Source organism: Ammodytes marinus, assembly GCF_949987685.1.
Source record: "Ammodytes marinus genome assembly, chromosome: 6".
Lineage (NCBI taxonomy): Eukaryota > Metazoa > Chordata > Actinopteri > Uranoscopiformes > Ammodytidae > Ammodytes > Ammodytes marinus.
In genome coordinates this window covers 13,617,231-13,639,949 of record NC_137235.1, presented here as the reverse complement: position 1 = coordinate 13,639,949, position 22,719 = coordinate 13,617,231, and the positions used below count along the sequence as shown (strand labels likewise).

General features: G+C 38.6%; 1 protein-coding gene across 1 annotated transcript in view; it reads left to right on the top strand.

Moving 5' to 3' along the window:
• Positions 1-1,616: 1,616 nt before the first annotated feature.
• Positions 1,617-22,719, top strand: part of ctnna2 (catenin (cadherin-associated protein), alpha 2) — a gene marked incomplete at both ends in the record, with an annotated part of 341,788 nt that continues 320,685 nt past the window's right edge. The window contains one exon of the mRNA XM_080028673.1: positions 1,617-1,696. The remainder of the gene's footprint in view (positions 1,697-22,719) is intronic.

Below are 22,719 nucleotides of genomic sequence, written 5' to 3'. Positions count from 1 at the left end.
CTACAGTATATGCAATTTGGGCTGGGGAAGCCTTAGGATCCCCCAGATAGAACTGGAGGATGTAGAGGGATACCTAAGCCCCTTCCACACATCGCATCGTGACTCTGAATTTATCTTAACCGGGTGAGCTGTTTGGTGCTTTAAAGGGCTTTAATCTGAGGATGGAAGGACATTTCTGGGTTAATGTGTAAATCTGTTGCAACAGTATCTAGGATGTCCATGTATTCAAAGCTTGAAGTCTGTGCTACTGAAACATTTCAGGACTGTGATGGTACTTAGCACAATGCTTCAGAATTAAAGTACATTTTTTAACATAACCAAGAACTGTTTCTGATGCCAGATGGGAGAAGGGTTGACTATGCAGGGGTGCTAGTGAGAGCTGGAACTATACACACTATATGACAGCTTTCATGTTACAGTCTGTTGTGAGTGAAAATCCCATGCGTATGCGAAATTATGCAAAAAATGAGACCATAGGTTACAGACATTACATTTTATTTTTATAGATATTCTTTCTTTTGAGTTGAAACAATCTACAATTACTGTATTACCTTAAGCAATTAAGCTTCTTTCAATTAAGTATTGTTAATATTAGTTCCCTCATATCAAATCACTGTAATGTTGGTACGAGTAATTAGTTTGTGGACACTGACAGTAGTGCCAAAGGTGTAATTGTTCTTCCTTGCTACGACTTGTATTGCAGTGCAAACAAATCATTTATACTTATTTTGCAGCTTTATTAAAGGGGACCTATAATGATTTTCTGATATTCTTTTTAAATTATACATGAATCTTTAATCTGTTGCAATATCATTTTACAAAACTCCTAATCTAAACCAAGTGTTTTTTCATAATGAAATGTTTTGTCTACCTGATCAAATTTGTCATTTTAGAACATACTGTATAATGTTATTTACTTATTGTATGTGTAACTGGATCTAAATGCTTTTAATTAATGTATATACAGAGTACATCATTAAAAACAAAATAACAAAAAACATTTTTCGCCCACCATGTCGGCTTTATTTATTTAATTTATATTACCTTTATACTGTCCTTCTCATAATAACCTGCTGTTACCTCTACAACAAAGAGTATTTCAGTTAGGCCTATATCCATATAGTAGGCTATATCTCTAAATGTACATTGATAGCCTATCAACACAGTTAGGTTAATCATGTTAATAACATGATTAACCTAACATAATATGTTATTCTAATTACTACAGCTGGAACTGGCATGCACCCTAACTGGATATGGCTAAACTGAGAAAACCTCCCTACTCCTCCTCCACTGGCTGGGCGCATCCTCACACTAGGAATCACGCATGCGTCAAAGAGCGACACTCTCCTGATTTGACAAGCCCGGAATCTACCACACAGCCCACTATATGGCAAGAGTCGCCATTACTAGCGCACCATCATCTGCACCTGCCTCCTCTGTTGTTGTGGTCGAAGCGCATTATTTCGCAGGGAGTCATAGGAGGAGGAGGCATTTCCGAGACACCGACAGAAGCGTGTAGCATCAGATTCAGCACCACAGGATTGAGGAAAGCGTCCGGATTGAGTCGATTTTCACTCTTCACAGTTGGGTTAATTGAACAGGAGGAAACCATTTTTTGGGGGAATACTCAGTGGAACCAGGCGCTGTACACAGTTTGAGAACCTGCAAGAGGTGTCATCTCCTACGGTTAACGGTGCGTAGCGTCTGTTGGCTCAGTTGAATGCTGTGGTTTGTCAATTGGATGTTTTTTTTTTTTTTTTTTGCTAGCAGCCTGAGTAGCATTACACTTGCTGCACCGACTGACCCGCTAACATTAGCTTAGGCGAGGTCCGCCTTTTCGTTCCATCCATTTGTGCTCAAGCTAGTTAGTAAATAAATCCCTGCACCGCATACTTTACAGCTCACTTCACCACAGCATGCTTCCATGACGTTTATTCGCTGAGCCAGGCTATTTTTGTTAGCTAAAAATCTCACTGTCGCCGTCTCTGCTAACGTTGTCTGAACCGCACTCCGAGCACTGCTATCCAGGGAGCCCCGGTGCTGAAAGCCTGCTCCGACTGACTTATGATGTATGCCTGTCGGGCAAAGACAAGCTAGACTGCTAGGCTAGAGCAGAGGCTATGCTAACATACACCGGCCACTTTGATGCTAGTAAAATAACGGTCCCACACCTGCATTAACATCAGACTATCGTTCAGGGGCTGGATACAAATCATTGAATGTATTAACTCGTGAGAACCGTTGAGCTTCCCCCCTTTCGTTTCTTTGCAGCGTAATTTTGCCTCTTCTGTTTATTTGGCATTCGCACTTAGGTTACGGTTAAACACTCACCACTAATTTTTCTCCCGCGTGCGTTACAAGTCATAATAGTTTTTGCGTTTCATTTTTGAATGTTTTATTATGCATTCGAGCTTGACTCAAGAAGTAGCATGTAACCCCGCCTTGCTCCCCGTGCCTCACCCCGTGAGTGTATCGTTACTTTGTTGCGAAGTCTATATCTGTTTTAACAACGACAACAGTTCGTATAACTATCCTGGTAGGTTGCGTGTAAAGCAGCTGAGTCAACCCTATGACACATTCCAGTGCCAATAGTCCTTTACTGTACCGAACCGTTCAGCCAGTGATTCCTATCATGTGTTTGCCTTGAATGGGACACACTGGAGCGTACTGTGGGCTCATTTGATCTGGAAGTAAACCTGTCCGCCTGTTCATGAGCTGTTGCAACATTGTTGAAAATATATTGGTGTTTTTGTAGTGGACTAGGTGGGCTTGTTTGCATATATGCATCTTGAGTCAACACACAGTGGGCTACAGTGCAGCAGGATTCAGACCAAAGGTTTTGTAACCCAGTATAGTTTGACACATTCTCTTCCTGTAACTGGATACATGGGATCCCAGAGGCCTCCAAGAGTCACATAGTGGCCATATTTAGAGTCTGAACTTTTGATTGGCAAGGAGGCATGCTTAGACTCAGAATGGGTCTATGGCTGTTCCCCCATATGTTTAACCATGTAATTTTATGTGGGAGAATAAGGGACATTCAGCTCAAATAATCTTAATACTTTAAAAATAAATACTGTCTTAGTTGTGAAGTGTGTGGTGTTGTATTGCTTCTAAGTTTAAAAAAAACATGAAGAAATACATATAATATTAGCAACGCCAAGATAGGCCTATCGTTTTCCTACATTCAAAATATGGCTTGATATCCATCACAACGCAATGGGGGAAAAAAGTCAAGGGCTGCAGATAATTTAATTAGTTAATCGGTCAATTATTTTTCTGTCAGCAGTTTAGTCATCTGGTCTATTGCCACAAGAACAAATAATAATGTACAAGAAAAATAGGGTTGTTTGTTATATTTTCCAAACAATAATTATTCATATATATATATAATGAATATATACAAATATAATATATTTTACAATATATTGACTACAGGCATACAATACAAGAGCTGTGTTTCAGCCTGTAATGCAATGGTCAGATTCTTATTTCCCCTTTGTGAGGTGAAACCACTGCCTTACCTTTTATCAAAGGCTTCAGAGTCAAACTACAGTTAATTAATATTCTTATAGGCTGGTATTCTAGAGCATTGTTAAGCATGGTTTAGTAATCAACATGACATTGTAGAATTGCCATATTTGACATATTTAACATTCATAGAAATTCAAGGGTTACACGTACAAAAGTCAGTGCCAAAACTATTTCTAACTGATTTAGCAACATATAGTCAGCTGACCCGTGGGCACTGGAGGAGGTACGACCGGCAGCAATGCCTAGCAGGTTATTCCATCTACCTGTTCATTCACTGAGTTTGAATTAGTTCTAAACCTAAAATACTATTTTTATAATAGTATACTATATTTACAGCTAGAATGTTGCCCATCTATTAATCCTATTTTCAAAATACAAAATCACAGGTTTTGACAGCCACCTGTATGAAATCATCTGAATGATTTGTCTCCTCTATGTTTTATTTGTAGGTCTCTGTTTGCGGTGATACGGTGAAGCCATAATTGTTTTAAGGGTGGGTCGGTGACTGTCAGGGGTGCATTGTGTTCTCCGTCTCCTGGGAGAGGAAGAGATATTGGCTGGACACCACGGAACCTCCTGTTGTAGTGAAGCAGAGTTTTAACGTATCCATGGTTCCCCCGCTGACTTGGAACCGGATCGCCCTCCCCCTTTTTAAGGCTCCCTCTCACTCCAGCTCTTTTCTCAAATGTTTGATACTGCTTAAGAGATGAGAGATGAGGCAATAGAAACAACACAGAACAATCGATAGTCGTAGCGCTCTTGTCTGCCACATCAATTGTAACTCTCCTAACCCTGGTGGTTTGTATTATTCTGCAATGTGGAGCTGCATTGACCCGACGGCAAACATGCTTTGGCCAAGTGTGTATTTCGTCATTTTTTTTAGGCAACATATTGTGTGTTGTTGCATCTATTACTGAGTCAGCAGCACGTGACCAAGGCATACACTGTGATTAGCTTGAAGATTCTGCTGTTCTCCTCTTCAACTTCTTATGACATTATCCCACCTTGGATTATATATTTAAAAAGGAAATATCACTTTATTGTTTCAGAGAGGACAATAAAGTAGCAGATGCTTAAAAGTATAGTCACAGCAGCTCCGCTTGGTGCAGCAAGAAAGAACAAGGTTATTCTCTTAAGTTCCTTTTAATTTCAATTAGTCTGCCGAAGACCACACAGTGAAGGTTTATGTAGTTACAGCCTCACTATATTCTCTATAGGACTGCCATAAACTGCTCACAAGGCATCGAGGAAGAAAATAATTGTTCTTGTTTTTCATGAAGCTAATAGAATAAAAACAATAATAATACACCTTAAGTATGTGTCATCACAACTTTATATATTTCGAACAATTTTATCAAAATGTCATATCTTGTGCAGCCCAGATCTTATATTCAGGTTGGGGTTACATTTAAATTGTGGTGTTGTGGTGGATTCAAAATGAAAGTGCATGAGGTTGACTTGATGATGTGGAATGTCCAGGTTTTGAAGTTTCAAAGACGATTCTCCTGCTGCACTGATATGCCATATGTTTTGTATTGTTTTCATGCAATTTGGTCTCTATATTGCATTTGCTAGTGGTCAGCTGATGTAATATGATACGGCCTGGCCTGTAGCAATAAACAGTAGCTTGCGTGGGTTGGTTGGTTGATTTGCAACATTGACCTCTGGCTTCTAGTGTACAAGCAAGTACCTCCAAACACAGTGGTCATTTCCATGTGATGATGAAACAGGATAACATGAGCAAAAATCTTAATTTGTTGACCAGCCCGTAAACTAAACTGCCGCAGCTATACAGTTTACACATTTTTAAGGTTAACTCAAATCTAGAGCATGGATTCTAGGTAAGATTATTATTTTTTTTGACACAAGACTTGGTGAAAGCTTTTTTAAACTATAATGGGCTTTTTATGCCATGAAACACAGATTTTCTGCATTTCTATTCATATCTTAAATTAAGTTTTATCACTAAAGATTTCTCCTGAGGAGTGTTTCAAAAGCTAACTGAAATGTTTCTATTTTTCAATTTTTTTTTACAAGTGGTGACCCTTTTAAAAATAGAAAAGCTTGTATCAGATAACTAGCAACCAGCATCAGATACTGGTAAGTGTGATTTAAAAGGGTTATCGCATGGAAAACAGTCTCATTTCATAAATTACATGTAACAGCAAATGAAACCGTCAGTGCAAAGTAGGGGTGTGAACGTTTACAAAAATGTCTTAAAGGTAACACGACGAAGATTTTTTTTTGTGTACACGGTTAACCGTCATTGCCCCTCCCCCCTCACGCTTGTTGCTGTCGGACAAACACACACACACCAACGTACACGATTGTTGGCCTGTACACACACACACATGCGCGTTAGTTCGCCTTTCATTTGTTTGCCGTCATTATCGCCTTCATTCACTTCCAGATTAATATAGGCCAGTTGATCGCTTAGCCTACATGTCCACGTTTATGCAGGTTACACAGGTGTTATAAAGTCCGGGCTTTTTACTTATACGTGTTTTTTGCACTGAGGCTACTTACAAGCGTAGTTCAATTTCAACTGGGAAACTTAAATTTTTAGGTTATCTCTCATCACTTTTCCGAGGCTGTGACTGGAGCCCAACGGCGACTCCCCATGTGTGTATTTGTGCGCGCTGGCATGTGTGTCTGTTTCTGTGTCTGCAGTGCAGGCTGATACACACACACTGAGCGGGTCAGACAGATTCTGACTACTTTTATTATCCCCAAATAGTTAATGTTATTTTTTTTTAAATGTTTTAAAGATATTTTTTAAAAATGTTATGCTTTATTGATAGTGTAGAGACAGAGTTGAAATGGGGCAGAGAGGGGAGTGACATGCAGAGAACGACCGCGGGCTGGAATCGAACCCGGCTCCGCTGCTGGCCGAGGCCCATGGGGGGGGACGCCCTACCAACTGAGCTAAGGGCGCCCCCAGTTAGTGTTATTTGTGATGTGAAATGAATGAATGCGTGTCTCCAGAGCATATTGAAATCATTTTCCCAAAAAAATAAAGGTTTTTGTTTATTGATTTTTCCTAAACGGTTCTGATTTACTAACCGGTTACACATGTACACATGCACACCCCTAGAGCAAAGAATGCTATTTTTATATAGTTTTTCCTAATACCTTTGTCATGGGATACGCACACCCAGAAACAACAGCTGGCGTAGTAAAAACACTAACGCTTTTGTCCAAAGGTTGTGCAAGAATTAACACAAACTGAAAGTTCCTCGAAGCACCTTGTAAGGGAACATACAGCTGCAATAGATGTGCTACTTATTGCCAAAGGGCTTCCACCTGACCAGCTGAATATCTTTCAAACTGGCCACAAGCAGCTCAGCATAATTAGGTAGTCGTTTTTGATAACTAGTTTAATTAAGGGTTATAATGACCTGTGAAAGGTTTAAGTCCTATCGGTGTAAAACAAATGGAAAGATAACAACAATGAGTTTGTGTCTTCTAAGAACAGTTTCCCATTTCCCAGTAGCACCCTTTCACATTGAGATGTTGTAACTGGAGTGGGATGCCAAGCTGTTGCCAAGATATTTCAATGCTGCTTTAATGATTCTCCCTCAGCCTCCCACAGATGTCACAGTCTCTGGAGGAAAACAATAGATTTTTTAGACTGAATAGTTAATAAAAAAAAATTTGTCCCCCGATGGGTTCTTTTAGTGTGGTTTGACAGAGCCTTTCTTAACACGTACAAGCAGAACCACCTCAGCTGATTAGCAGAATTGATCCATCCGATGTGGATCATTTCATCATATTTACGGCTATAATCTCACTCGTCTCACTCTATTGGTGTTATTCATGCAGACTAGGATGGAGGGAACTGTTAGCTTCAAACACTACATTTTCTAAAGCTGGAGCTGAATGTCCAAGTCACTTTGAATATGCTCGCCCTGGTAAGATATGGGTTCCCTTCAGGGCATGTTGGTGGTCTAGCATGGCTTACCTTTGTCGTTGGACGATAATGTCATAATGAAGTATAATTTTTTTTATCGACACCAACATGCTCTTCATATTATGATAATGAAGTAATCTTTCTAAGTAGTAGTAATAGTAGTAGTAGCAATACCTCTTTAAGCTGTGCATAGTCATATTTTCAGACATCATTGTTTCTACAGTTTATTTTCAGAACTTATTTGTGGTTATTGTAATTAATTATACATTAGCTTGTTTTCCCAATTACTATTTTCCTCTGGTATAATTAATTATGATAGGAAATGTGTTCCCTCTATTTATCCTTGCAAACTTCAAATCATTTAACCTTTTCTTAATGAATTGCCTGTAAATAAAGGTGAACAATTAAATAAATAATAATGCATGGGTGCAGATGTCCGTCATGGGTTGAAAACTAAAAGACCATCGCTCACAAACTAGTTTCTGTCGGCTCAAACCCGGAAGAGATTAGTCTCACTTTCACAGAAACAGGCATCTGTTTAATTTGTGTAGATGTAGCACGTTTGCCACAATGAATGGGCACTGACAATGCCGTGTGCTGAACTGTGCATAATGTGTGTGCAAACATTCGGCGTCACTCTCCCTTGCAGAATGTTGTTTCAGTAGCCATGCGAGGTGGTGTTACAGTACTTCTGGTGCTGGAAAGTTCTCTCTCTCTCTCTCTGTCTCTGCTGTGTCTCCATCTCAACATTATTGTTTTGATTCTATCAAAACAAATCTGTGCAGAGAATTTTGCTAGAGGCTTTTCAAGTTTCATTCTGTCTCTCTGGGGCCTCGCATATCTCTCCTATACTCTCTCTCTATCCTGCCCAACCATTGACTACATCTGGGACCAGTGGGCCCCTAATATTGGCCCAGCTCCTCCCCCACAGTGTGTGTGTGTGTGTGTGTGTGCTCTGTGCATTAACTTTTCTATTGTTAGGTGACAGCTTTTCTTTGCCTCTCTTAAAATCGATATGCTGACCAGAAGCGATTTCAGGGTTTGACTTCCGGGGCTTAGCCTAGCAGGTTGGAAGTGGTAGCAAAGCTATTTATTTTTCTTCAGATAAATACATACGTTACATGCAATTTAAAATGAACCTCTTAAGCTAAGATAAGATAGCTCTTTTCTATAAATAAACCAAATGCGGGGGGTTTTAAGGGCTTAGAAAGTGACAGCAGCATGCTTACTGATTTTCCCCGGAAATGCCTGACAGTGCAAAGAGGACATGCATTTTTCAGTGTCTTCCCCACTTTCTCAGAAATCATCCTCATATGTTTGCTTGCTTTGCCTCCTATTATGCTCCTTTCTCGGTTCATCTCCTGCATTTGCTAACAGTTACTCATTATTAAGTGAACCCACCATTGTATTCTGTTGAGATGGCAAAGGACCCCATTTGTCAATGAAAAACCTTACTTATTGGTACCTCTTGTACTTTACATCTTCTAAAGACACACACCCACAACACAATGTACACATACAAATATTATTCACTACAACATGATGCAGGGCTCTGCTGAAAATATTCAGGGCATGAGCACAGAACAAAATGCTCCCAGAAAGGCCAGCTTTGCTGACATGTTGAACATCCAACAAAAAAATGCATTCAAGAAGTGCACTCTCTACTTTGCCTCCATCTCTTACACTTGCCTCCATACTTATGTGGTTCCTGTATTTTCAGGTGCATATTGCTATCTCTTTTTGATGTATTTTTGATTGAAACTTTAAATTTAATTAGTGAAAATCGTCTGTGCTCTTAACCTCCCACCCTAAAGGCACACAGCACAGCAGTGGCACATAACTTTACATGTCTATGGCTTAAAATTCTAAGTTTCTACATTTTTGTATAGAGCACAAAATCACACATTTGTTTTCGGTTTTTGCAAAATGCTCATATGTATTTTGATTTAATCTGATATTCATGCAATGAAAGGCTTTACCAGTATACAAATAATAATAATAGATGAATAGAGCATTTTGAGCATGCAAAAGATGAGGACAGTTCACTTTGACTTCTTTATAAGTGCTGCAGTAATTGTTTGAAGTTGAGATTCAATATGGCGGATGATTGAGATAAGTGGTGTTATTTCATAGTCATCATCTGAGATGTAAATGCAGCAACCTGCAATCATATCCAATTATCTGTGACATTAAGAAAAAAACTGAATTGATGGTTAAGACAGTTCCACAGAAAGTCACTAGCAAAATCTCCTGTACGGCTATACAAAAAACCTGTAAGTATTCTAGTGTAACAAATAATAATCCTTTGGGTATCAAAGAGACCTTTGTTCCCTCTTTCAAATTGAAGCCGAACATTGTCTGCTGTGTTGACAGCAATGCTGCAAGGCTACACGTCAGATGGCACTCATTGTCCCTTTCATACCGATGGCAAGTGCAGTATCATCCTTTCACAACATTTGTTAGGAGGATCTCTGACTTTTGAATGTGCATCAACCCTGTATCAATCACACATGTTGAATAGGTGTAAGCAAATGAGTACTTTGAATAATGATAAAAATAAAATCTTACCTGAAAGGCAGCTTAATTGCAGAATGATTAGTGAGTAAAACTGGATACCATAGGATTGTATTCACTGAATGTGATGAATTTGGTTGAGATAACACAACGGTACATGATTAAAGATGCCTTGTGGAGTTTTATTTGGAAACAAAACTTTTATTTTTGTTTACATTCAGTGTGTTTCACCAAAACCTATCCAATAAGTCCAAGGACGCTTTAAACATTGTATCATTTGAAATAATTAGGGCTGTCAAATTAACACGTTAATTTCGATTAATTTATCACAGATAAATTAACGCGATTAAAAAAATTAACGCAGATTAATCGCACTTCTATAATGCCCTTTGACCCGGTGCAAAAGTGGTGCACCTGTTGCTTGCATACACAGCCCGCACGGGTGAAAGGGAGAAAAGTAAAGAGAGAAGCAGAGTGTGTGTGTGTGTGTGTGTGTGTGTGTGTGTGTGTGTGTGTGTGTGTGTGTGTGTGTGTGTGTGTGTGTGTGTGTGTGTGTGTGTGTGTGTGTGTGTGTGTGTGTGTGTGTGTGTGTGTGTGTGTGTGTGTGTGTGTGTGTGTGTGTCTCAATATTTTTGCCTATGAGTACGACGATGGTGAATGAATCGGCATAGGCATCTGTGGCAGTGCAGCGCTGTCTGTTGTGGAGACAGAAGTTACGAGAGACGGAGAGCGAGAGAGAGAGAGAGAGAGAGACAAACTGGAGCAGGCTATACAGCTGTTTATAAAGAGGTATAAAAGTGTCATAAAAGTATGCGATTAATTTAGATTAATTAATCACAGAGCATGTAATTAATTAGATACATTTTTTTAATCGCTTGACAGCCCTAGAAATAATATAAATCCTGCATTGTTTACATCCATGTTTACTACCAGTCGCCATATTCTTTCCCTGTTGCGGTGCATTGCTAAATTTATTGGCATATTCTGGCCACTAATTGTGCATGCATAGTTTAAAAAAACATAAAAACATTACTCCATAGAGCTAAAGCAGTTAAAACTCCAGAGGTTACCTTTAACAACATGGTCCTGCCCCTAATCTCTGTAATACAACACAAGTGTTTAATACGATTCCTGATAAAATTTGTTAAAACGTTGTTAATCTTGTCATGCTGAAGTAGTTTTAAGAAATGGGATACAATAGAAAGCAGTTGTCTCCTCTGATTTGGCAATTTAAGAGGCATTCCAAGTCTATCACAGGGAAATTTGTTTGATAATTGCAGTGCAAAGCCATGCATTCACAATTCATCTTGTTCACCATGTGTTGACAGCGACAACATCCAAGCACTACATGCCAGCACACACTCATCTTCTGCTTTGAGATTCCCACTTTTGGCATTCAGTTGTTGTTTGTTTAGTGTGCATTGTCTCCTCTAGGTTTACTGCTTTCCTTCCCTTTTGCAACTGATTGTAACTAGGGTTGCACAATTCTGGGAATTTTCTTTCCCAAGTTGGAAAGTTGGAAACTTTCCATGGGAATTAACAGGAATTTTGTGAATAAATGGGTTTTACTAAATTTAAGTCAACCGAAATGCACTCAATCCTTCTAACTATGTTATTTCAATCCTGGCAAACGTTCTAGACTAAGACTACACTTGGCAAGTTGCACATAGCACACTGTTTACAGTACTGCAGAGGTACTGAGGCCACACCCCCTACATGCACTGTGCATTCCTCCATCACATGGGGTGGCATTTTACTTTATTTGTTGAATGGGTGGGGTCAGACAGATGAGTGATATTTTGCTCAACATTTATCCTTTTGTTGTTCAGTGAAATTATTGATTGTTCATAAAATAACAAAAACTTGATAAAGTTCTACTTACAAATACATCTCAGGGGTTGACACTAAGGTTTCAAATGCACTTGCCCATAGGGCAAGTACAGGTAATGTTTTACTTGCCCGAATGTTGTGTTCACTTGCCCCAAAAAAACATAAAAACTGTTAAACAATGATATATACAGTGATATATGCTTATTAAATTATACATTTTAGCGAACCGTACCTCTTAAATGCAAACACTGCTTACTTGTCTCATCCTGACCACATAAAACTAACAACAATTCATATAAGCCTATATATCATGACATCACACAACACCAAGCGCTTGGTCCTGCTGCAGCATCGTGAAAGGACCTCTTTTTGCCAGGCACCTTGCCCAGGGGCTCAGAAAACTCAGTCTAGCTCAGAGTCAAGCTGAATGTTAGCTTCCTCAGAAAAATTTAACTTATTTAAAACGGTCACATTGTGCCAAAAAGTGATCGTGTGCCATAAAATGATTAAAGTCCACCATGTTAAAGCTATTGCCCAGTTACACTGTAAGTAGGGAGGGGGATCATTAATTTCTATTCATATTGATACCATTATAAAGACTCCACAATCCAAATCTTTATCGATACTTTTCTATTATTTTGTTTAAAGAGAACTGGTATTATTGCTTTAATTGCTTATAAGATGAGCAGAGTTCAGGATAGAACTTTAAGCATGTCATAATTCCATATTTAGGCCTACTATTTAGTTTATTGCTGGGAAAACAAGTTTTTTACCCAAACTGTAGGCTATTATTCAAGCTTCCCGCGAAAAACTCAAATTTCTTATTTTCATGATGTTACATTTGAACACATCATGATGTCATTTTATTGACCTTTGCCTAATAATCATTTTACTGAGCCGACCTGAACACATCACATTTGAACCGTTAGCAATTTTTTTTAGCTAACTAGGTCTTATCCTGCAGATTTTAATATGGATTTAAAAACTATCCGATTTTTTAACTGCGGGACTTGCTACAGAGTCTCTCGTTTGTTGATCACCGCTGCATTGAATGAATGATGAGACGGTGCCGAGCCCGTCTGCAGCGGCAGCGGCTCAGCAGACAAGAGTTTTTTTTTTTTTGGGAGACGGAGCGGGTTGAAGGAGTTTCTTCAAGACAGTCGAAGGTAGAACACTTTTACAGTCCATGATGCGGTCCAGTGATGGAATAATACGCCAAAGTAGGCCTAATTAGATGAAGATGACCCGACTCGATATTTAAAATTACATAATGTGACCTAGCCTACTGGACTCCATAGCGGTATCGATAAGCTCAAACGTTATTGATTTCTGGGTTTTGAATATAGCGGAACCAGGTCCGTAGCCTATGAGAGACGGCTTTCGGAACGTAGACAGCGAAACTGCGCGCACACAGGCTGTGTGTGTGTGTGTAGTGTGTGTGTGTGTGTGTGTGTGTGTGTGTGTGTGAGTGAGAGAGAGAGATAGAGAGATCGAGTGCGAAAGAGCGACCGTGATGCTGCTGGCAGCCGCGCGCAGCTGCTCAATTGCGAATATAGCCGATCTATTTTGTGTGAGTTAGCGGGAGAAAAAAAATGTTTTGCAGACTGTAAAACACATGAATACATAGCCTAGACTACAGACAAACCCTCTAAAATCCACTTGCCCGTTCGGGCAACCAAAAAGCAATCGCAACTTGCCCAAACATTATTTTCAGTTGCCCCGGGCAAGCGGGCAACCATTAGTGTCAACCACTGCATCTGTTCAAATTAAGTGTTTTTTAATTGTAATATTTTGCATGGATGTCTGCCTATATGACACAACATAATGTTTTATGTTCAGATTTATGTTTGGATATGAAACAGATTTATTTATCATTTAAATTACCGCCATTTAGTCAATCCCTTTTATTCCCAATTTTGAATATTTCCCAAATTCCCGAGTGAAAGTTGCTGTGCAAAGTTTCCGGAAATTTACCGGAAACCTTCCAGCCCTTTGCAACCCTAATTGTAACTAATTTCACAACAATCTGTTTCAAACGTTATTTTAATACAACATTATTTTACAATTGATTGAAAAAATGTTACCTATCTGGCGTGGGATAGGCTGTTTTGAACACTTTTCTACTAGACTACTTTCGAGCAGTACTGGTTTACTCAATGTGTGCAACAGTGGATTTTCCTGGATTTTTGTAGAATATATCCAGTTAGGGGTGGGCGATATGGCAAAAATATCAATATAAAAAAATAAAATAGACAATTTGCTATCACGAAAAGTTTGATTGTGGATAAAACCCTGCATTGGATGTTTTACAGACACCAACCTGCAGGAACAACAGGTATTTTTTTATGGTATTATTATGGTCTGGTTCCAGCCAATCAGGGACAGGTGCTTTTTAGAAGATGTGGTTTCAGGAGTGTTGATTCAGCTTTGCACTGTGTGCATTCTGTTTTAAAATAAGTTTTTTTCAGGTCCTATGAGAACCCGACTGCTTTGAGAATTTCACAAGTTGTGCTCTACTTTGATCAGCCTATTTTGGATGCCCTGAGTACATGGCTCTGGAGAGCAGCGATATGACAGGTTGAGCCTTGACTTCTGCTTTCAGAGACTCCCCCGCGCCAGTGTGTGTGTGCATGCGCTTAACTCTGCTTTGAATCTGGGTCAGTGCAATGTCGGCATATTAACTTTCCACAATGACAATTGACAGGGATTGTAGTCAAAAAAGTTAGTATTGTCCGGTAAATAAGTTCCATTGCCCATTTCCTGCAGTGCAAGCAGAGGATCACTTTTGAATATTTTTTTATGTGACAAATATGCATGTGTTTGCTAAACTCAAGGGATGAGAAAAGAACAAGAGTTTTCTCCATCCAAAAACCCCTCTCATATCGACAGAAAATCAACCAAACACTCACTAACAATACAGCACAATCTAATCAAATATGATTCTTTGAAGATATGTGCCAGTAAATTAAGATCTTGAGTTTCGCTTTTGAGTCTTAAAAGAACATTTAGGAAAAGCCCTCTTTACTGTGTATTTGTTGATAGTAGTATTTGTATACACCATCCATGTTTTATGCTGATGTTTTCATCAACACACAATTCAGCCTAAAACTGTTTTCTGTCAACCTTATGCACTGGGAAATGATTACAGAAAAATGGTTTGCCTTAGCATCAACTTTTTAATTGTAATGATGTTCTTAGGTACATTTGTTGAATACATGTTGTCTTATATGTGTAAAACTGCAGACTTAAAAAATAAATAAAATTAAACCCTGCTTGTCCTAGCACTAGGTTTGACCTTATTTTGCCTGCTCTCTAGATGATTATCATGTATTAACCTCATTTGTTAATACATTCATGGTAGTGAAGTTAATCCAATGTGGACTCACAGTGGGAGGAGTCTTGGATTCTTCCTTACTCAAGGCCACCAGATGAGATGTAAGTGAATTAGAGATATCGACCCAAAATGAGCAAGTTTAAATCATAGCGTAGACTTACTGAGCTTTGAAAATGCACTGATCTAAGTGTGAATGAATTATGAGTTTAACATAAATACCTAAATGTGTTTGCTATGCATGATTGACACTTTCCTCTCTTTATTCACTGTACATCACTGATTTTATAATGTGACATCCAGATATTAAAGTTATAATCTACTTTGGATCTAGATCACCATCAAAATGCACAGACAATCAAGCTGATTGGCTAATGCAACTGAGTTTTCTGCAGGCTGTAATTTTTTATTTTCTCATGTTCTAATAGATTCCAACTGAAATGTAATTCTTTGGAATAGAAACATTCATTTACACATCAGTCTGAGATACAGAGAGTGTCTCTCAGTGTCTTTATTTTCTCATGTGGTGTTATGCACTTTGTGTTTTTTGCCTAGTTTACACAGTCATATGAGTGTGTGAAGTTAACTTTGCTATCCTGGCTTCTGGTGTCTCAGCGGCCACCGTCGTTGGTATTTGGAAAGCAAGCAAGTTGAGTCCTTAGATTGGTTGCTCTTGTAGAGTCAGTGAGGCAGCTGCCTTTTCCCAAAGTCAGCAAACAGCCTGCACTTTTGTTGGTACATTTTCTATCTGCAGTACAGAACCCAAAATATACAATCCTCTGATCCACATAGTCTTCCTCCCATTCGTATTCAGTTTAGTTTTGCACGCCTTAGGTAAGCAGTGCATGCAATAAGTCAAGCTCTGCTTGAAGCTCAGCTTGCTGGAGCAAAAGGCAAACTAACTCTAACTTTCAAATATGTCGTTGTCATTGAATGATGTTTAATATTACAGTTTGAATATATAGATACCTACAGCATATATTAAATGTTGAGATTTTGTGTAAAGAGGAATACGGCATAATTTGTCAATCAAATGTTATGATTGTGTTAAATGGCTATGATATCCATTTACATTGTTCTAAGGAAAATGTGATGATTATATTGCAGTGTCAGTCAGAGTTGGTATGTGGATGCATGACCTATTTCAAGTGTGGCTGCAAAAAAAAAGTTTTTGTAAAATGTTATGGCACAGGGCTGGAGTGGGACTCATTTTCAGCCCTGAAGTTTGCCTCAGACCAGCCCACTTTAGTAATACATGGCTAACTATATTAAATAATATAATAACAACCGTAGTATGTTAGTCTGCAATAACTTAGTGTTCTCTACAGTCTTGTAATGCTGTGTATTTTTCTAAAATATCATAATTTCCAAATCAGTGCAAATAACTGTTGCTGCAAGTGTAGATGTTACCCATTAAAACATAACCTAATCTAAACATTATTGTAACTTTATTTTTTTTAAATTGAAAACCAAACTATAAAACCCTTTAACATATTGCATATTGTATTTAGTAGTAAGTATTTGTAGGACTGAGCCTAAATTAAATTGGTTGTTGTGAATGTTTTGGGATAGTTCCTCCACGGCTTATTTCAGGACACTGTACGCCTGTGGGCACCTGGGTGGTTGCCATGGTGCTGGTCTCTGCAGGCTCTAGTTGCCCTTCGTAGTGAGTGTGTATTTTGAAAATTAATGACGGGCGGCTACCACTTTTTTTTTTAAAGATGTGTTTTTTCGGTGTTTTGACCTTTGACAGTTTGAAGTACAGAGTGGAAATGTGGAGAGAGAGAGAGGGGGATGGCATGCAGTAAAGGTCCACGGGACTAACAAGCAAACAAACATACATGACCACATTGCTAATACCTTTGTCAGAGGTATTAATGGCTTGTAGTATGCAGCATTTGGTCAATTCAGATGGCTGTAAAAATCCATCCTTCCATTTAGCTGTGTCTATGTGCTCATCCTTCTCATGGCTGTATGGGGGCTGAGGTCTAACCCAGCATGCAATTGGTGAGGAGCAGGTTACATCCTGGACAGGTCACCAATCTGTTAGGGTTAAAACACACAAGCCACATGCACACACATACTATATGGCGAGTTTATAGCTTCCCCTTTACCTCCAGTTTACTGCATGTCTTCTTCCCTAAGAACAAAACGCAAGTTAAATTGTCTTTCTCTTTTAATGTGCATATGAATAGAAGCTTTTTGTTAGGGTTGTACTGATTGGCAAATGGAATCTTTTTTTAGCAAGAAAGACACAGACAGAGAGAGAGAAGCACTTTCTAAGCTCGGACTGTAATGAAACAAGATGTTGAAATTCAAGGTATAGGAATTTATAAAAAGCGATAAAAAACAAGCGTTGTCAGGTGACAAATGAGCTGACTTGATTGAAAACGGCTTCCTGTGGTGAGGTTGCCACAGATTACACTGTTACCCATTCCTGCTTTATTGCCAGCCCTGAATCCTAATAATAAAAACACATGTCAATAAATCAGCAGTGACAGTATGTTAAATGTTTGTACTGGTGCTCTCAGCCTCTGTGTAAACAATCATTGTCTCCTCAGTTCTCACTCAATAAGTCTGCAATTTAAATCCTGTATTTTATAATTTGATAAAACTAGATAAAGAGATCATTTTGAGTTTAACAGAACAAAAATCACTGAAATAAATCACAGCAACTAGACTTGTGTGGATGTTTGTTTAAGCAGTGAACACTGCTAATATGCCGACAGAACCGCATGTTTCTCTAATGCAACATATCAGGATTTAAGGTTCATAATACACCCATATATTGAAGGTAAACAGGGTGGATTAGACAATTTGATGCAGAGCTAACTAGCAGACACACAGAGCCGGCCCGAGGCATAAGCGAACTAAGCGGTCGCTTAGGGCCCCCGACCGCCAGGGGGGCCCCCCTCTTTTTTTTTTTTTTTGTTTGTGTGTTTGATATTAACATCTTATTATGCAAATGTAAGTTATCATACAAAAAAAGGAATACAATGTTTTGGTCTAGATAATTAATAGCCTAAAAATGTAATCAGTTCACTTGGGAGGTAATCCGAAATTATCTGATCATGTCACGTTCACATCCATGCACAGTGTGTATTGAGTTTGTTTACAAACAATTGGAAATGGGGCTGCCCTCAGTTGCCCATGCACTGTGTATAGTCTGTAGCCTATTTCAGCCTCGTCTGTGGAAAAAAAGATACAGTAGCTGGACAACAGAGTTCTTCTGCTTTGTTCCTCTCACTGCATTTAAATACATTCATTATATTACAGAGAAATATGTCCCGTAAAAGAAAAAGAGCTCCAAGCCCAACCCAGAGGACCCTCCATAATATTTTATTTTATATTAATATTTTTATGGAAAATCCATGTCTCCTTCTTCAATAGCTTCTAATTAATCCGACCCAGTATCTCCAAATTATTTGTTCACACACAATTTCTCAGATTTAGCCTCATCATTTTCCTCTCAAAGTGCACCAGATTCATGCATTTCACTTTAAAAAGGTTAAAAAAATCTCCCGGGGGGGCATACCCCCGGACACCCCTAGGAGGGTCGGAATCTCGGCTGTCTAATATTTTCGCACAGCTGCACAGTGGAGGCACTAGCGGAAAACACTGGGTGTGAATTATATTTAACAAAGATCTATAGTTTCAGCAGCGCTAACATTGGAGAGGGGCCCCCTAATCATATTTCGCTTAGGGCCCCATGAAGGCTTGGGCCGGCTCTGCAGACACACATATGTACAACAAAAAAGGCAGCCCATTTAGAGTAACCAATCACTGAACTATTCTTTGACCAGTAAACAGAGGAACATGTACCAACACATGGGCATTCAACCTTTAACATTTCAAGGAGGCACAAATGATTAATGAACAGAGACAACAGAAGCATTATTAACACCACCAACACACAAAACAAGAATCTTTATTAAAGGCAAAGCTTTAATTTGGCCAGCATTCCTTGCCAAACTCAGCAGGCACAGTATCTCTGCATGCTAGTGATTAATTGACCAGAGGAAGCATTACTTTCCAGCACTGAAAAGGAGTGCTGAACAAAAGCCCTTGGTACAACTAGAAGTATTCTCCAAAGTAAAATAATAATTTAGAGTTCTAGTTTTCCGAGTCATTAAATGTTTTGAGGCCAGAGTAAGCCAGGTTTACACTCTGAAGGGGCCAATACTGTATATTAAGCCTTAAAACAGCATGACAGCAATGCTGTACTTTATAGCAGAAACTCAGCATAAAACGATTACACTGCATTAAGGTTGTAATGCATCCATTATAAACACTGTGTCGTCAGCTTAGTAGCATACACAAGTACAAAAGTCATGAGTCCAACACGTCGCCAAAGAAAACAAACCTAAAAGTATAACCAGGGACTTCACTCTTATCTCCTGTAGACAACCAATTAGTTACGGAATAACAATGTACACATATAAAAAATACTCAGACTAAAGTAAAGTATAAAGTGATTTAAGCAAATGCCTCTAGAATAAATCATAGATCTAGATGGCCCATTTTCTCACACCATCCTCCCCCCAAAAACTGATAGGTCAAAAGAAAACCATAGTTTCAGAATAGAGATGGGAACATTACATTAAACACTGCATTCAACTGTACACTACTGATGCAGTGTATTTTTAAACACAGTACAATGCAGAAACTCATAATACCCTTTAACAAAATACTAGTGGTGGGCCGATAACGGCGTTAACGGCTGCGTTAACGCCAAACTCTTATCGGGCGATAAAAAAAATATCGCCGTTAATCTCTTAATTCCACCTCCTGTTCGGCTCAGGGGAGATGCTGTTCGCCGTCGGGGTGAACCCCCTTCCGCACGTGAAGGCTCGCTTCACGTGCGGGAAAGCTATAGTGTGAGCGGCCACAGCTTGTATTTTGGTCATATCTAACACTGGACTGCAGGCCTATATAAAAGTGTTGTACCTTTGCTTTCTTTGGGTTAAAAAAAACTCCATCAACTCAGTATCCGTCTAGTCCAAAAAAACTCTGTCAGCTGCTGCTGCAGACGGTGTGCAGACGTGCTCGGAGAATCGGCATCGGCGCATCAACAGTCATTCAATGCAGCGGCAGTAATCATACAACCGAACGGTGTAGAAAGTCCCGTCAGTTAAAAATAGTGATCCAGATTTTAAATCCATGTTAAAATCGGAAGGATATAAAGCTAGTTAGCTTAAAAAAAGTAGCAAACATGTCAACTGTGATGTGTTCAGGCCGGCTCAGTAATATGATTGATGTGTTCAAATGCAACACAAAAAAAAAGAAATTTGAGATTTTGGCGAAACTTGTTTTCCCAGCAAGATAAAATAGATAGTAAAGATGGAATGGAATTATGACCTGTTTAATGTCCTATCTAGAGCTATGATCATATCAGCAATTAAAGCAATAATACAAGTTCTATTTCAACAAAATAATAGAAAATTATCAATTTTGATATCAATAAAGACTTGGATCGTTAAGGAGTCTTGAAAATGGTATCAATATCAATACAAATTAACTCTCCTGTCATCTGAGAGAAATTAAGATGATTTAATTTTTTTAACCGTTAGTATTTACCGGTTAAAAATATTATCGGTTGACTGGTTTACCATGGACATCCCTTATACTGTATAAATGTATATCATACATTGTATGTTTTTTTTTGTGTTATCCCAGTTAAGTTTATTATTAATTTTTTATCATTTAATATTACTTTTAATAGTTCCGGGACGTTGGAGCAATAACCTGGTGTTTTGACACTTCAGTGTGCACTGTGAATTTGAAGTAATGTTCAGTTTTTGAATAAAGATGCAGCATTTACAAATGTTTATTTTTTTTATCCGATTCATCGATTAATCGAAAAAATAATCGACCGATTAATCGATTATTGAAATAATCGTTAGTTGCAGCCCTAAACAATTCATCGTTACCTCTTATGGCCTACAGTTCAAAGTTCATGTTTAACTGAATAAACAGTTTGTAAACACAAGTACATCTTGTTGAACATTATTTATTTTCATCACCAATTATCATAGTAGAACAGCTTCCTCAAGCAGTTTGTGATGCATGTTGGAAACAGGAGATGAGCCCCTGGTCTGATGCGCCACCTGGCTTGAGAAACACGTTCTCAAAGACTTACTTTGAGTCATTATTTAGGGAGCACACACATATTATGAATGAATTCAAATGAGCCATTTTAATCTAGATTAATCTAGATTAATTTCAAAATTAATCTAGATTAATCTAGATTAAAAAAATTAATCTATGCCCACCTCTACAAAATACACTCACATAAAATCAAATGGAAGCACTCCTAACAAAAATATGGGATTGTCTAGTTTAAATACAATGGAAAAACAGTCAGTTGTCCATGCAGTAGCCTTTTAACTAGTAGCACTGATGCGACCAATTTTGTCATCATTCATCCCCTCAGGTCCTTGAAAATGTAATGACACCAGCTTAAGTGATGGCCTGAAATATTTGCAAATGTAATAATTTCTGGGTTTGTGGTTTCATCAAAAGTGCAAGGTTCCAGGATTTCTGACCATTCATCCATCTCAACCCACTGTGTGTAGTAGTAGGAGCCTTTGGCCCAGATCTGTCATTCAAATTCACATTCTTTATTCCCTTATGCCTCATTGACATTGGCAGTAGACTGGGCCAGTCCCAGCTGGCCCATTTGGAAATTGCTTACTGTAGAAACACATCCCCACAGTAAAACAGACGGCTAACCCCATGCCAGATGTTCAGTCCTTAAAATTACCTAGCATAACCTCACTGAAGGGGTTTTAAAAAACATATTCCATGTTGAAGAACAGATTGTTTAAACAGATTTACAATTGCAACTCATATCATAGAGCTGCATCATTTCAGTTATGGGATTTATAGTGCAGTAGTGGAGTTAATTAACCAAGTTAATTACTGTGATTTAAGGTTACAGAGGTGGCCAGCCGAAAATCTATGGTTTGCTGGAAATGTTGACTGTGCTTGTTTTTATGTCAATGTGCATAGCCGAGATTTGCTGATTGTCAACAGTTAACGAGCATCCACTGAAACCTTGTTTTCTTTTTGCCAGTAGTTCTTTTTTTAGTCTTCATTATATTTCGTGGAATTGCTGGGATGTCTGTGAGGATTAAGAGACAGACCTCATGATAAAATACAATCTCTGTGAATACTAGATAAGTACATAGTAAATGTTGCTTGTTGAGCAAAGAGAAATCCATGTTCTCTGGTTATTGAAAGGAGAAACAAATAACCTCCTGTCACGGAGGGGGATTGCCACTGTAGGGTAACAAGAGTGCATACCATTGCCAAATGTTGGGATAGCACAGTGAATTGTCGAAAAACTCAATATCCTTGGCCTCAAGCAACTGTACCATACGCCATTGTCTTGAGCATTGGCTTCCCTTAAAGGTGCATAGTCTACTTCTTATTGCCATTGTTGCTAACTAAGTGTGCAGAGGTTTTCTCTCATAACAACATAAACAATCTTGCAGAAAGACAATGCATAGGACTTAAAAGACAAATGTCTACGTACAGTTGCAATAGGTTAGACTAGGGGTGTGAACGTTTACAAAAATGTCCATAAACGGTTACA